The following is a 12,752-nucleotide window of genomic DNA, read 5'->3' on the forward strand; positions in this document are numbered from 1 at the left end:
AGATGCCCAGAGGATAATTACTACTACTCCCTCAAGGTTCTAGGGATAACCCTGAGGGGTTGGGATGGTTTTCTGGTACTATTCCTTGACTTTCCATCTGGTGTGTTTCCTATTGATGACTAATATGTATCAGACAGATAATGTATCATAGTAGATATCTTTTTGACCTTCAAGCTCCTCAAAAGACATGGGTTCAAGTCTTAACTCTGACATATATTGGCAGTGTGACCCCGGATGAGTCATTTCATTTTTCAATGCTCTAGATAATTGTCCAAAGCTATAAAGTGCAGAAAATGTGCTGATCTGCAATTACAAAGGGTATTTTCTCACCTGGGAGTTTTTCCTGTCTCTATGAAATCAGAGACCCTTATTCTTATCTCTCCGTATTTAGTACTAGTGATACAAAAGCAAAAAGATGGTGTGTGAGAGTGTGTGTGTGTGTGTGTGTAAATAAGCATTTATATAGTGCCTGCTATGTGCTAGGCATTGTGTAGGTGCTTTCATGGACAAATATCAATAAATACAGACATACAAGTAACATGCAAAATACATCCTGGATAAATTTGGGGTGTGGGAAAAGGCACTAACAGTTGAAGGGGGATGGTATGGTAGGAGGTGTCAACCGGATCTGAGCTTAAAAGAAAACTAAGGATTCTAAGAATATGGATGGAAATAAGGAGAAACTGTATTTCCTGGGTGGTGCATGGCCTATGCAAAAATTCAGAGATGGAGTGTCATGTCTAAAAAATGTCAAAAGTGCATTTGGATTTTGTCTAAGAGATAATGAAATTTCCACAGAGAGCTAATTGCAGAAGAAAACTATCCCTTGAATATTTTGCTAGTTTTTTGACAAGAATTGAACTCAAGTCCTCCATTATAGATTCCAGACTCTATTTTCTTCCCTTTATTGAAAATTGGGACATTTGCTCATCTCTTGTCTCTTTTACCATGATCTTTCAAAAACTCAGTTTAAATGACTCAGAACTACACCCTTCAGTTAATCGAGTATGACCAGGCAGCTAGGTGGTGCAGTGGATAGAGTACTCGGTCTGAGGTCAGGAAGACTCATCTTCCTGAGTTCAAATATGGCCTCAGACACTTAGGATCTGTGTGACCCTGAGCAAGTCACATGACCTTATTTGTAAAGATAGCTGGAGAAGGAAATGGCAAACCACTTCAGTATCTTTGCCAAGAAAACCCCAAATGAGGTCACCAAAAGTCAGACACAACTGAAAACAACTTCACAAAACAGAAGTTCATCCTGGACTGGTGCTTGAATTCATTTAAGGGAAGCTAGGTCCTCTACTATCACGTCATTAATGTTGGGTTTCAACACTCTATGATTTTTGTTCCATCTTTACAGTGTGAAAATCTTTGGCAGGGAAAACACCAATGGACAAGAGTCTCACTACATGGGCAGACATGAATGGGATTCCATATATATCCCTAGAGAAAAACTGATTAATTGACAAATTCATTTGAGTTTTTGAGCATGTGTGTGTGTACAAACACCCTCACACACAATTATTTTTAGGTACACTCTATCCCTGGACAAAGATCCATTTATGTTTAACCAAGGATTCAGATTATATAATTTTAACCAACAGTTTAACTTCAAATCCATCTTCTTCTGAAGCCTCTAATGTCAATAGTAATGAAAACATGACCTGAATCTCTCAAACATCTAGTTTCTTGTCCCAAACTTCATAATCCCTAGTAATATTTGTTCTTCTTGGTTCCTAGACTTGTTCTATTATTTATGTCCACATGAATCAGCAGAATTAGGTATTGGTTATTAAGTTGGCAAGTTTGAGGAAGCAGCAGAGAGCTCCTTTTTTAAAGCATGTCAAGAAACAGCTGTTTCAATATCCTTTATCAAAAAACCTTGAGAACAGCTACTCTCTTTTTTTTCTTCCCTTTAATAGATAAACTCTATATTGATGCCATCTCTCATTCCAAATAATCAATCCTTGAAGCAAAAGAAACTGGAAAGGACCAAGATTTTCCTTTTTTTAAACAAAAAAACACCTTTTGCCTCTTAGTTTCAAAGTTCAGGGGTCCATCACTTCTTTCTCTGTGTCAAAATTTTTCACCCTCCATCATTATAGTAAATCCTAAATCCTCCCACAAGGTGGGAGCCCCTGTCAGACTTAAGAAGAGGTTTGTTGGTTTACCTTTATAAGCTATGTAAAGAGATAGCTCTTCTCATAAGAGTTCATATCCCTAAGGTTTCAAACAACAAATGATCTTGGAGGCAAACCCAAGCAAGCTAATCATGGGTTATCTTTGTCCTTTTAACAAACTACCAGTGCAAATGTTCGTACCCTATCAGAGCAAATATATGTTCTTCATATGGGATGGGGGGGAGCTTTTCTGATTAATCTTCATTAGATAAATATTAGAGGAAGGAACAATTACTGTGATCTCTGATTATCAGGGAAGACGTCATGAAAGAATTAATACATAGAATTGCAGAATTTGGTTGGGGATCATCTAATTACTTCATGTTCCTATATAGTTCAGTGAAAAGAGATGAACTTGAGCTGAGTGGGCTCTGAAAGATGGATATTTTGTGGACAGAGTCAAAGAAAAAAATAAATTCTTTGTTGAAGAGGTCAATAAAAGTAAGTTCTGAGCAAAGGAACAGACGCTAGAATGCACATGATATGTTTAGCCACAGTGGCTACATCAATTTAATATCCATATTAGGTGCTCAATAAATGTTTGTGGGACTATTATTCTTCTGTTAATAGTAATCTTAACAACCATAAGAAAACTTTAATCTAAATAGCACTTTGTGGTTACAAAACACTTTACATGCATTTTATTTAGTTCTTACATGTCTTTGTGATAGGTGAGATATCACCTCCATTTAATAGATGAGAAAACTGAGAGAGAGAGAGGTGAAAATACTTGCCCAAGGTCACATAGCTGGTAAGAGGTAGACATGAGACTAATACCATGGTCATTTGAAGCAAAATCTATTTCTGAGTCACTGGAGAATGTGGAGACTAGTTTGAATTGTATTATGTAGGAAAGGAAGGGGGCAGGTATTGAAATATATTCTTATTTTAAAAAAAGATTTTTTTTTACTGTGTGGATACAGATACAAATAGGAAAATTATTATGCCAAGAACATTCCTTTAAAATAAAATCCACTCCCTAACCCATGTGCATCAAGACTAGGGAATAATCAATAGGTATGCATTTTGACAAACAAGCAATGTATAAAATATGCTATAAAGCTGATCAGTCTATACTTTTGCTGTGATATTCATTCCCGCCTCAAAGTGTCTGCATATGTTTATCTTATATGTGAGGCTGATATGTCAATTGCTTTTGATATATTCTATCCTTTCTATTTTGTAGCAATTTAAGACACATCAGAGTGACAGATTGTGTTGGGTTCACTTTTTTTGCATGTGGTAATTCAATGATAAAAAGAATTGCTTTCTCTGATTGGTATTTTAACAAAATTAATGATGAGAGGATGTGGTTAGCATGAAAGTAGGAAGGGTGCAGACACCCATCTGTGGAAAATGACTGTTCTTGAGCCAATTGGTCTCAGATCCCAATAGGATCTTTACTCCCCAGCTGTGAGCACTGGTGGAATCCTCTGTTTTCCAGGAAGTTCTTGCTCCTTTTTTCTACCTCTAGATATCTAGTTCATACTTTCCTTTTTAGAGATAGGATTTTCTTCCGAGTGAGTCCAGCCAATAAAGAATGATTGACCCAAGGTCAGTAAAATCCTTTTTAAAAAATATTTTCAGGGGGCAGCTAGGTGGCGCAGTGGATAGAGCACCGGCCCTGGAGTCAGGAGTACCTGAGTTCAAATCCGACCTCAGACACTTAACACTTACTAGCTGTGTGACCCTGGGCAAGTCACTTAACCCCAATTGCCTCACTAAAAAAAAAATATATATATATATATATATTTTCAGTTCCATATACTGCCTGTACCTCACTGCCTCCCTCACTCATTGAGAAGACAAGAAATTTAATGCCCATTATATATGTGAAATCATGCAAAACATATGTTCACATTAGCCATGTTGCAAACAAACAAAAAAAGAAAATCAAATAAAAAGAAAAAAAATGCTTCTATCTGTATTTAGAGTTCATCAGTTCTCTTTCTGGAGGTGGATATCATTTTTCTTCATGAATTCTTTGGCATTTTCCTGGATCATTGTATTTATCAGGATAATTAAGTCTTTCACAGCTGATTATCATAGCAATAGTTCTGTCTTTTTGGTTCTGTTCACTTCACTTTGTATCAGTTCATATAAGTCTTCTGAGACATATGAATCCTGGTCATGATGTCTTTGAGCACAATAATATTCCATCATTATCGCATACCACAATTTGTTTAGCCATTCCCAAATTGTTGAGCATTTCCCCAATCTAATTGATTACTATGACAAAAAGAGTTGCTATAAATGTGTTTGTGCATAAAGGTCCTTTTCCTTTATCTCTTTTGGATGCAGACCAACTAATAGTATTGGTGGGTCAAAGGGTATAGACAATTTAATAGCCCTTTGGGCATATTTCCAAATTGTCCACAGAATGGTTAGAATAGTTTCTAACTTCTCCAACAGTATATTGGTATACCTTTTTTTCTCACATCTTTTCTAGAATTTGTCATTTTCCTTTTTTGTCATGTTAGCCAATCTGATGGGTGTGAGGGAGTACCTCAGAGTTGTTTTAATTTTCATTTTTCTAATGAATAGTGACAAAAAGTATTTTTTTTATATAACTAGGTTTTAAAGTGCCTGCTTTTATCTTTTGACCAGTTTTCAAATGGAGAATGGCATTTATTAATTTTACTCAGTTATGTATATATTTGAAAAATGAGGGTTTTTTCAGATAAATTTGCTGTAAAATCCTCTCCCCCAATACACATACATACACACACACACACACACACACACACACACACACACACAGTTTCCTGCTTTCCTTTGAATTTTGGCTGTATCAATTTTGTTTGTGCAGAACTTTGTTAATACCGTGTAATCAAATTTATCCATTTTACAAACCACAATCTTTTCTATCTCTTGTTTGTTCATGAATTCTTCCCTTATCCATAGTTATAGGTGGTAATTTTTTCCACCCTCCCATAGTTTCTTTATGGTATCACCCCTTATGTGTAAATCTTATGCCCATTTTGAGCTTATCTTATTATACCATATGAAATGTTGGCCTATGCCTAGTTTTTATCAGACTTCTTTCAAGACTTCCCAGCAATTTTTGTTAAATAGTGAGCGCTTGCCATAATAGCTTAGATCTTTGGGCTTATTAAACATTAGGTAACTGTGACTATTTACTTCTATACATTTTGTAAATAATCTATTTCTTTGATAAACCAATCTATTTCTGATCGAGTACTAGATTATTTTGATGATTACTACTTAATAATATAGTTTGGAATCTGGTACTGCTTGGTTAACTTATTTCTTTCTCCCTTTCTTTTTCTTCATTGTTTTTCTTAAAATTCTTGACCTGTTGTTCCTTGATGGAATTTATTATGTTTTCTAGCTGTATAAAGCAATTCTTTGATAGTTTGATTGGTTTACCACGAAATAGATAAATTGGCTTAGTGCACTCTCCAGGTGACTCTATTTCAAGTGTGTTTGTTGTAAACAACATATTGTCAGATTTATACTTTTAATCCATTCTACTATCCACTTTCCTTTTATGGGTGAGTTCATCCTATCCACATTCACAGTTATGATTATTAACTGTGTATTTCCTTCTTTCCTATTTTTTTTCCAGTTTATACTTCTATCTTTTTAACTTGTATCTTTTCAAACATCTGTTTTGCTTCTAGCCACTCCTTCCTTTAATCTGCCCTCCATCTTATCAACCCCTTACCCCTTTTCTTGTAAGGAAAAAGAGGTCTCTATACTCAAGTGAGTGTATATGTTTTTCCTTCTTTGAGCCAATTCTGATGAATTTTGTTTTGTTTATTCAAGTGTTGACCTCCAACTCCACATCTCCCCCTTCAATGTGTGGTAAAAAAAAATATGAAAGTTTTTTAACAGTCGGTTAGGATAACTGAAAGACGCCAGTTTTTCTTAAGGACCACCCTTTTGGGGAGGAGACCAATGGCATGAGCTACGCACGCCAGTCCACCTGCTGCACACGTCAGACTGCCTGCTATGCACTCGACTTCCGGGGTGTGAGCTTAAAAGACAAGGAGAGAACGGAAGTGGGACTTTTTCCTGCTCTGCTGGTCTCCTGACTGTGCTGCACAGATGGTCTCTCTCTCTCCAAAGGTGGCCTTCGGTTTTGGTGAGTTTTTATAAGGAATATAGACTAAGCTTACACTTGACGATTTGTATTGTGTTTCTACTTTCCTATCCTTCTAATCAACATCACCTTGTGACTACCATAACAATAAAAGGTCTATCTAGAAAACCAAAAGCTTCTTCCATTTACTAGTCTGGGAGATAAATTAAGGGAAAGGTTAAGTAGGGGAGATTTATGATCTAATATCCAATTTCAAATCTCACAAATGTAAAAGCACTTTCTTTCATGGCTCTTTTATATGAACAATTGTCCTCACTTTCCTTTCCCTTTGTCCTTCTCCCAATAGTGGTATCTTTCTCACCCCTTAATTTTATTTTTTGAATTCATCTCATCATGGTTTATTCACATCAGTGCCCTCTGTCTATATATATGCCTAACTGTCCTAATAATGATAAAGTTTTGAGGACTTAAATTACCATTGTCCCATCTAGAAATGTTAAAAAAAGTTTAACCTTATTTCGTCCCTTAAGATTTCTTTTTTTTTTTTTATGTTTACCTTTTTTATGGTTCTCAAGAGTTTTATATTTGACAGTCAACTTTTCTATTGATCTCTGGTCTTTTCATCAGGAATGCTTTTAAATCTTCTATTTCATTAACTATACTTTTTATCTTGAAGGATTATACTCAGTTTTGCTCATTAGCTTATTTTTGGTTGCAATCCTATCTTCTTTGCCTTCTGGAATATCATATTCTAAGACCTCTGATCCTTTAATGTAATTTATCCTGACTGCAGTTCCAGGATATTTTATTTATTAATTTATTTTTTGGTGGGGCAATGAGGGTTAAGTGACTTGCCCAGGGTCGTACAGCTAGTAAGTGTCAAGTTTCTGAGGCTGAATTTGAACTCAGGTCCTCCTGAATCCAGGGCTGGTGCTTTATCCACTGTGCCACCTAGATGCCCCAGTTCCATGATATTTTAATTGTTTCCTTCTGGTTGCTTGTGTTATTTTATTCTTGACTTGGCAATCTCCTTCTGACTAGTTGTCTGACCCCATTATTGTTTGTGGCTGGGAACTCCCCAAGCCATCATCGATGCAGACCTCCCTCCCTCTCCCAAAGCCCACTCCTGGTTTACTGGGGCATTGACTATACTACACTCTGAGCTTACCACCACCATGGTGAGACAGACCTTCTAAATTGTCTTGAACTAGAAAATTGTTTTGCCTCAACCTTTTTTTGTTAGTTCCTGCCAATTCACAATTCAAAAATATTATTTCAAAGTTTTTCAAAGAGGGATTTTGGAAGTTTTCAGATTAGTTCATGTCTTTACTACATCATCTTGGCTCTACTCTCTAAATTTATTTTTATAAGATAGGGTTGTTTAAGTATTTTATTTTATCTTCTGTTAATCAGGATGATTTGTGTTTTTATAAATATTCCTATATTTCATTTAGATGGTCAGTTTTATTGGCATATAGATGGGCTAAATAGCTCTTAATAATTGCTTTAATTTAAAATACTTTAGGGGTACATTCACATTTTTAATTTTTGATATTGGTAATTGGGTTTTCTTTTGTTTTGTTTTTCTTAAATCAAACTAACCATTTTTTGATTTTATTTTTAAAATCAGCTCCTAGTTTGATTTATCAGTTCAATTTTTTGTTACTTTCAACTTCATTCATCTCTTTTTTTATTTTATAGACTTACATTTTCATTCTTAATTGGATTTTTAATTTGTTTTTCTAGTTTTGTTAACTGTACGCCTGATTAATTAATCTCTTCTTTCTTTCTTTTAGTCATATTGAGCATTAAAGGTCATATTACTTCCACTAAGTACCTCTTTGGTGGCATTCCACAAATTTTGGTATGTTGTCTTGTTGTTGTCATTGTCTTCAATGTCTTTAATTGATTGCTTCTATGATTTGTTCTTGACCCACTCATTCTTTAGAATGATTATTTAGTTTCTAATTAATTGTCAATCTATATTTATTTTTGGTTTTACAGTACAATTGTGTTAAACATTTTCACATTAGTCACACTGTGAAAGAAAAAAACAGAACAAAAGGGAAAAACTATGAGAAAGATTTAGAAAAGCAAAAAAACCCCAAACAAACAAACAAAAAAAGGGAAAATAGTATTCCTCAATCGGCATTCACACTCTCTAGTTCTTTCTCTGGGTGTGAATAACATTTTCCATTATGAAGCTTTTGGAATTGCATTGGACCATTGAATTGTTGAGAAGAGCTAAATAGCTGATCATTGAACAATGTTGCTATTACTATGTACAATGTTATGCTCACTTCACTCAGCCTCAGTTCATATAAGTCTTTCCAGGTTCTTCTGAAATCCACCAGCTCATCATTTCTTATAGCACAATAGTGTTCCATTACATTTATATGCCACAACTTGTTCAGCCATTCCCCAGTTGATGGGCATCTCCTCAGTTTCCAACTCTTAGCCACCACTAAAAGAACTGCTATAAAAATTTTTGTACATACTTTTCCCTTTTCATGATCTCTTTGGGATATGAACCTAGTAGTAGTATTGCTGGACCAGAGGATATGCACTGTTTTTTAGCATAGTTCCATATTGCTCTCTAGAATGGTTGGATCTCTTTACAACTCCACCAACAATGCATTAGTGTTCCAGTTCTCCCACATCTTCTTTAAAGTTTATAATTTTTCTTTTTTTTTCATATTAGCCAATCTTATATGTGTGGGAGTAGTTTTGATATTCATTCCTTTAATCAATGGTGATTTAGAGCAATTTTTCCATTTGAAAACTGCCTTTCATATCATTTGACAATTTCTCAATTTGGAAATGGCTTGTATTCTTATAAATTGGATTGAGCTCTCTATATATTTGAGAAAGAGACCTTTATCAGAAACACTGACTGTAAAAAATGTTTCCTTCTAATTTTGATTGCATTGGTTTTGTTTCTGCAAAACATTTTTAATTTAATGTAAAAATAAAACGTATCCATTTTGTATTTCATGATGTTCTTTATCCCTTGTAGGTCATAAAATCTTCCCCTCTCCACTGATCTGAGAGGTAAACTATTCCATCCTCTCCCAATCTGTCTATGTTGTCACCTTTTATGTCTAAGTCATGTACCCATTTTGAACTTATTTAGGTATATGGTATGAGATATTGGTCTATGCCTAGTTTCTGCTATACTGCTATACTCCCCCCCCCATTTTCCCCATAGTTTTTGTCCAAAGTGAGTTCTTATCCCAAAAGTTAGAGTTTTAGGGTTTATTAAACAGTTTATTACAACAGTCATTTACTAGTGTGTCTTCTGTTCTACTTATCTATGACTCTATTTCTTATCCAGTACCAAATAGTTTTGATGATTGTCAACTTAACATATAGTATTAGATGTAGTAAAACTAGACTACCTTCCTTTGTATGTTTTTTCACCAATTCCCTTTTAAGCTTAACCTTTATAAGTTTATACAATATATTTCACTCTGCTTCAGTTCATGTGGATCTTTCCAGGTTTTTCTGGTAGCATTCTGTTCATCATAACTTTTATATAATACTTTAAACTTGTCAAAGAATTTTCTTCACAATAGCCCAGCAGAGTAGGTAACATATGGTTTTGCCATTATAGTCAATCATCATAACTATTTCCCTCCATCCTATTCCCTTCCCATGATATTTACTCTATTTTCTATCTTCTTTTACCCTATTCCTTCTCAGAAGTGTTTTGCTTCTGACTGTCCCCTCCCTTGCTCTGCTCTCCCTTCTTTCATTCTTCCCTCCTTATCCTCTTCCCCTCATACTTTCCTGTAGGTTTGTTTAAATATATTACTCCTCCCAATTGGGTGTGCTTGTTATTCTCTACTTGAGCCCACTCTGATGATATTAAAGTCTTTGAGATTATTCTGTGCTCTAAATTTTTCTGCCTCCCTCCCTCCTCAACCCTCCCTATGAAATAAATCAATTCAATATAATTCATCAATGTGCAGTTATGCAGAACATCTAGACCATCCCGGAAAGTGTTTTGCTTTTTACTGCTCCCTCCCCCAAGCTGTCCTTCCTTTCTTCCTTTTTTCTCCACCCCCCCTTATCTCCTTCCCCTCCCACTTTCCCTCAGGGCAAAATATATTATGTATGTTATTCCCTCTTTGATGATGATACTAAGGTCCACTCACTCCCCCACTCCTTCCTCCCCTTCCCCTCCCCTTTGTAACGATTGGAATGACGCCACCTGCTGGAGACTTACTGTAGAAGAGTTCTGCCCATGAAGTGAAGGTCTTTGAGGGCAAGACCAGGAGTCTTCTTTGGCATCAGGAAGTGACGTTGGGTAGTGGGAGGAAGAAGTAAGAGAGTAGCGCTCTGTCTGAGACTTTTTTGCCTTTGGACTCTGGTGGAGAGCGGAGCTAGAAATGCGCTCTCCCTTTAATAGATAGGAATCTAGGCCTTTTTCTCTCTTTACCAAATTCTTATTCTCCTTAATAAATGCCTAAAAGTCTAACTCTTGCTAAAGCTTATAATTTATTGGCGACCACTCATTAGATATTTTAGACAGTTTAGCTAGAATTTTAGCCCTTAACACCTTCATAAGCTTTTACTTGTTTCCTTCATGTGAGCTATCTCTCCCCAGTCCACCTCTCCCATTACCCCTCCCCCAGTGCATTCCTCCTACCCTTCACCCCTATCTTAAAGATGTCATCATGGGTTAGCTAGGTGGCACAGTGGACAAAGTATCAGCCCTGGACCCAGGAGGCCCCATGTCCAAATCTGTTCCCAGACATAAGACACACAACCCTACCTGCCCTATAAAAAACAAAGATAAACAAAAAATAAATGCTTTACAGATATAATCCCTTCATATTCAGTTCATACCTGTGTCCTCTGTGTAAGTATATTCCTTTCAGTTACCCTAACATTGAGAAAGTTCTTATGAGTTTGATGTATTATCTTTCCATGTAGGAATGTAAACAGCTTAATCTTTTAATATCCCTCATGATTTCTTTTTCCCATTTACCGTTTTGAAAGTCAAATTTTCCATTCAGTTCAGTTCTTTTCATCACAAATGCCTGAAAGTCCTCTTCTTCATTGAAGTCCCATTTTTTCCTCTGAAAGATTATACTCAGTTTTGCAGTGTAGGTGATTCTTGGCTGTAGTTCCATTCCTTTGCCCTCTGGAAAATCATATTCCATTCCCTCTGGTCCTTTAATGTAGATGCTTCTAGATCTTGTTTTATATTTACTGTAGCTCCACAGTATTTGAATTTCTTTCTTCTAGCTGCTTGCAATGTTTTCTCCTTGACCTGGGAGATCCGGAATTTGGCTATAATATTCCTGGAGATTTTCTTTTTGGGATCTTTTTCAGGAGGTAATCAGTGGATTCTTTCAATTTCTATTTTAGCTTCTGTTTCTAGAAAACCAGGGCAATTTTCCCTGACAATTTCTTGGAATATGCTGTCTAAACTCTTATTTTGGTCATGGTTTTTAGGTAGTCCAATGATTTTTAAGTTATCTCTCCTGGATCAATTTTCCAAGTCAGCTGTTTTTCCAAGAAAATATTTCATATTGCCCTCTATCTTTTATTCATTTGTATTTGCTTTACTGTGTCTTGGTTTCTCATAAAGTCACTAGCTTCCATTTGTTTAATCCCAATTCTTAGGCAATTATTTTCTTCAGAGAGCTTTTGTATCTCCTTTTCCATTTGGCTTTTCAAGTTGTTGACATTTTTTCTCATGACTCTCCCGCATTGTTCTCTTTTCTCTTTCCATTCCTTCCTCCCCTTCTCTAAATCTTTCTTTTATCTCTCCTACTTTCTCTTTAAAGTCCCTTTTGATTGCTTCAATGGTTTGAGACCAATTCAAATTTTTCTTGGAAGCTTTGGATATAGGAGCCCTGAGGTTGCTATCCTCTTCTGAGGGTGCACTTTGATCTTCCTTGTTGCTAAAGAAACTTTCTATTATTCTAAACTTTCTTTGCTTGCTCATCTTGCTGTCTTTTACTTGACTTTTAACTCCCTCTTACTGTGGAGCCTTACTTCCAAGATACACTGTCCAAAGCTTGTTTTGAGGGAAGGCAGGTTTTTCTCTTGCCTGGCCTATTCTCTGGCCCAAAGATAACCTCAAGCCAACTTGCTAATTAACCAGCCTGCCAAACTTTGTGTGCTGTGGTGGTTCTTAGCCCTTACAAGCCTGCAGATCTCCTTGACCAGGGCCTCCTGCTGCTCAAGATTTCTTCCTGGTTCCCTGCAGGGGTGGGATAGCTGAATTTCTCCTTAGGTCCCTCAGACACCCCTGTATTTTCCCCCCTGGCTACCTGTTCAGCCATCTCACTCAACTTCAAGCTCAGTTCTAGAAGATGCCGGTGCTGCATCTGAATCAGAGGTTCAGGGGTAAGTTCCTCTGGCACAGGGTGCCTGGGATCTGTGTTGGTGTGATCACGGAGTTGGACTCTATTCATAGCCCAGCATGGTCCCTTCTAATCTCTCTGTGGCTGGAAAATAATCTCAGCCAATTTTTTTTTGTGGGTTTT

Source organism: Dromiciops gliroides, chromosome 1 (assembly GCF_019393635.1).
Source record: "Dromiciops gliroides isolate mDroGli1 chromosome 1, mDroGli1.pri, whole genome shotgun sequence".
NCBI lineage: Eukaryota > Metazoa > Chordata > Mammalia > Microbiotheria > Microbiotheriidae > Dromiciops > Dromiciops gliroides.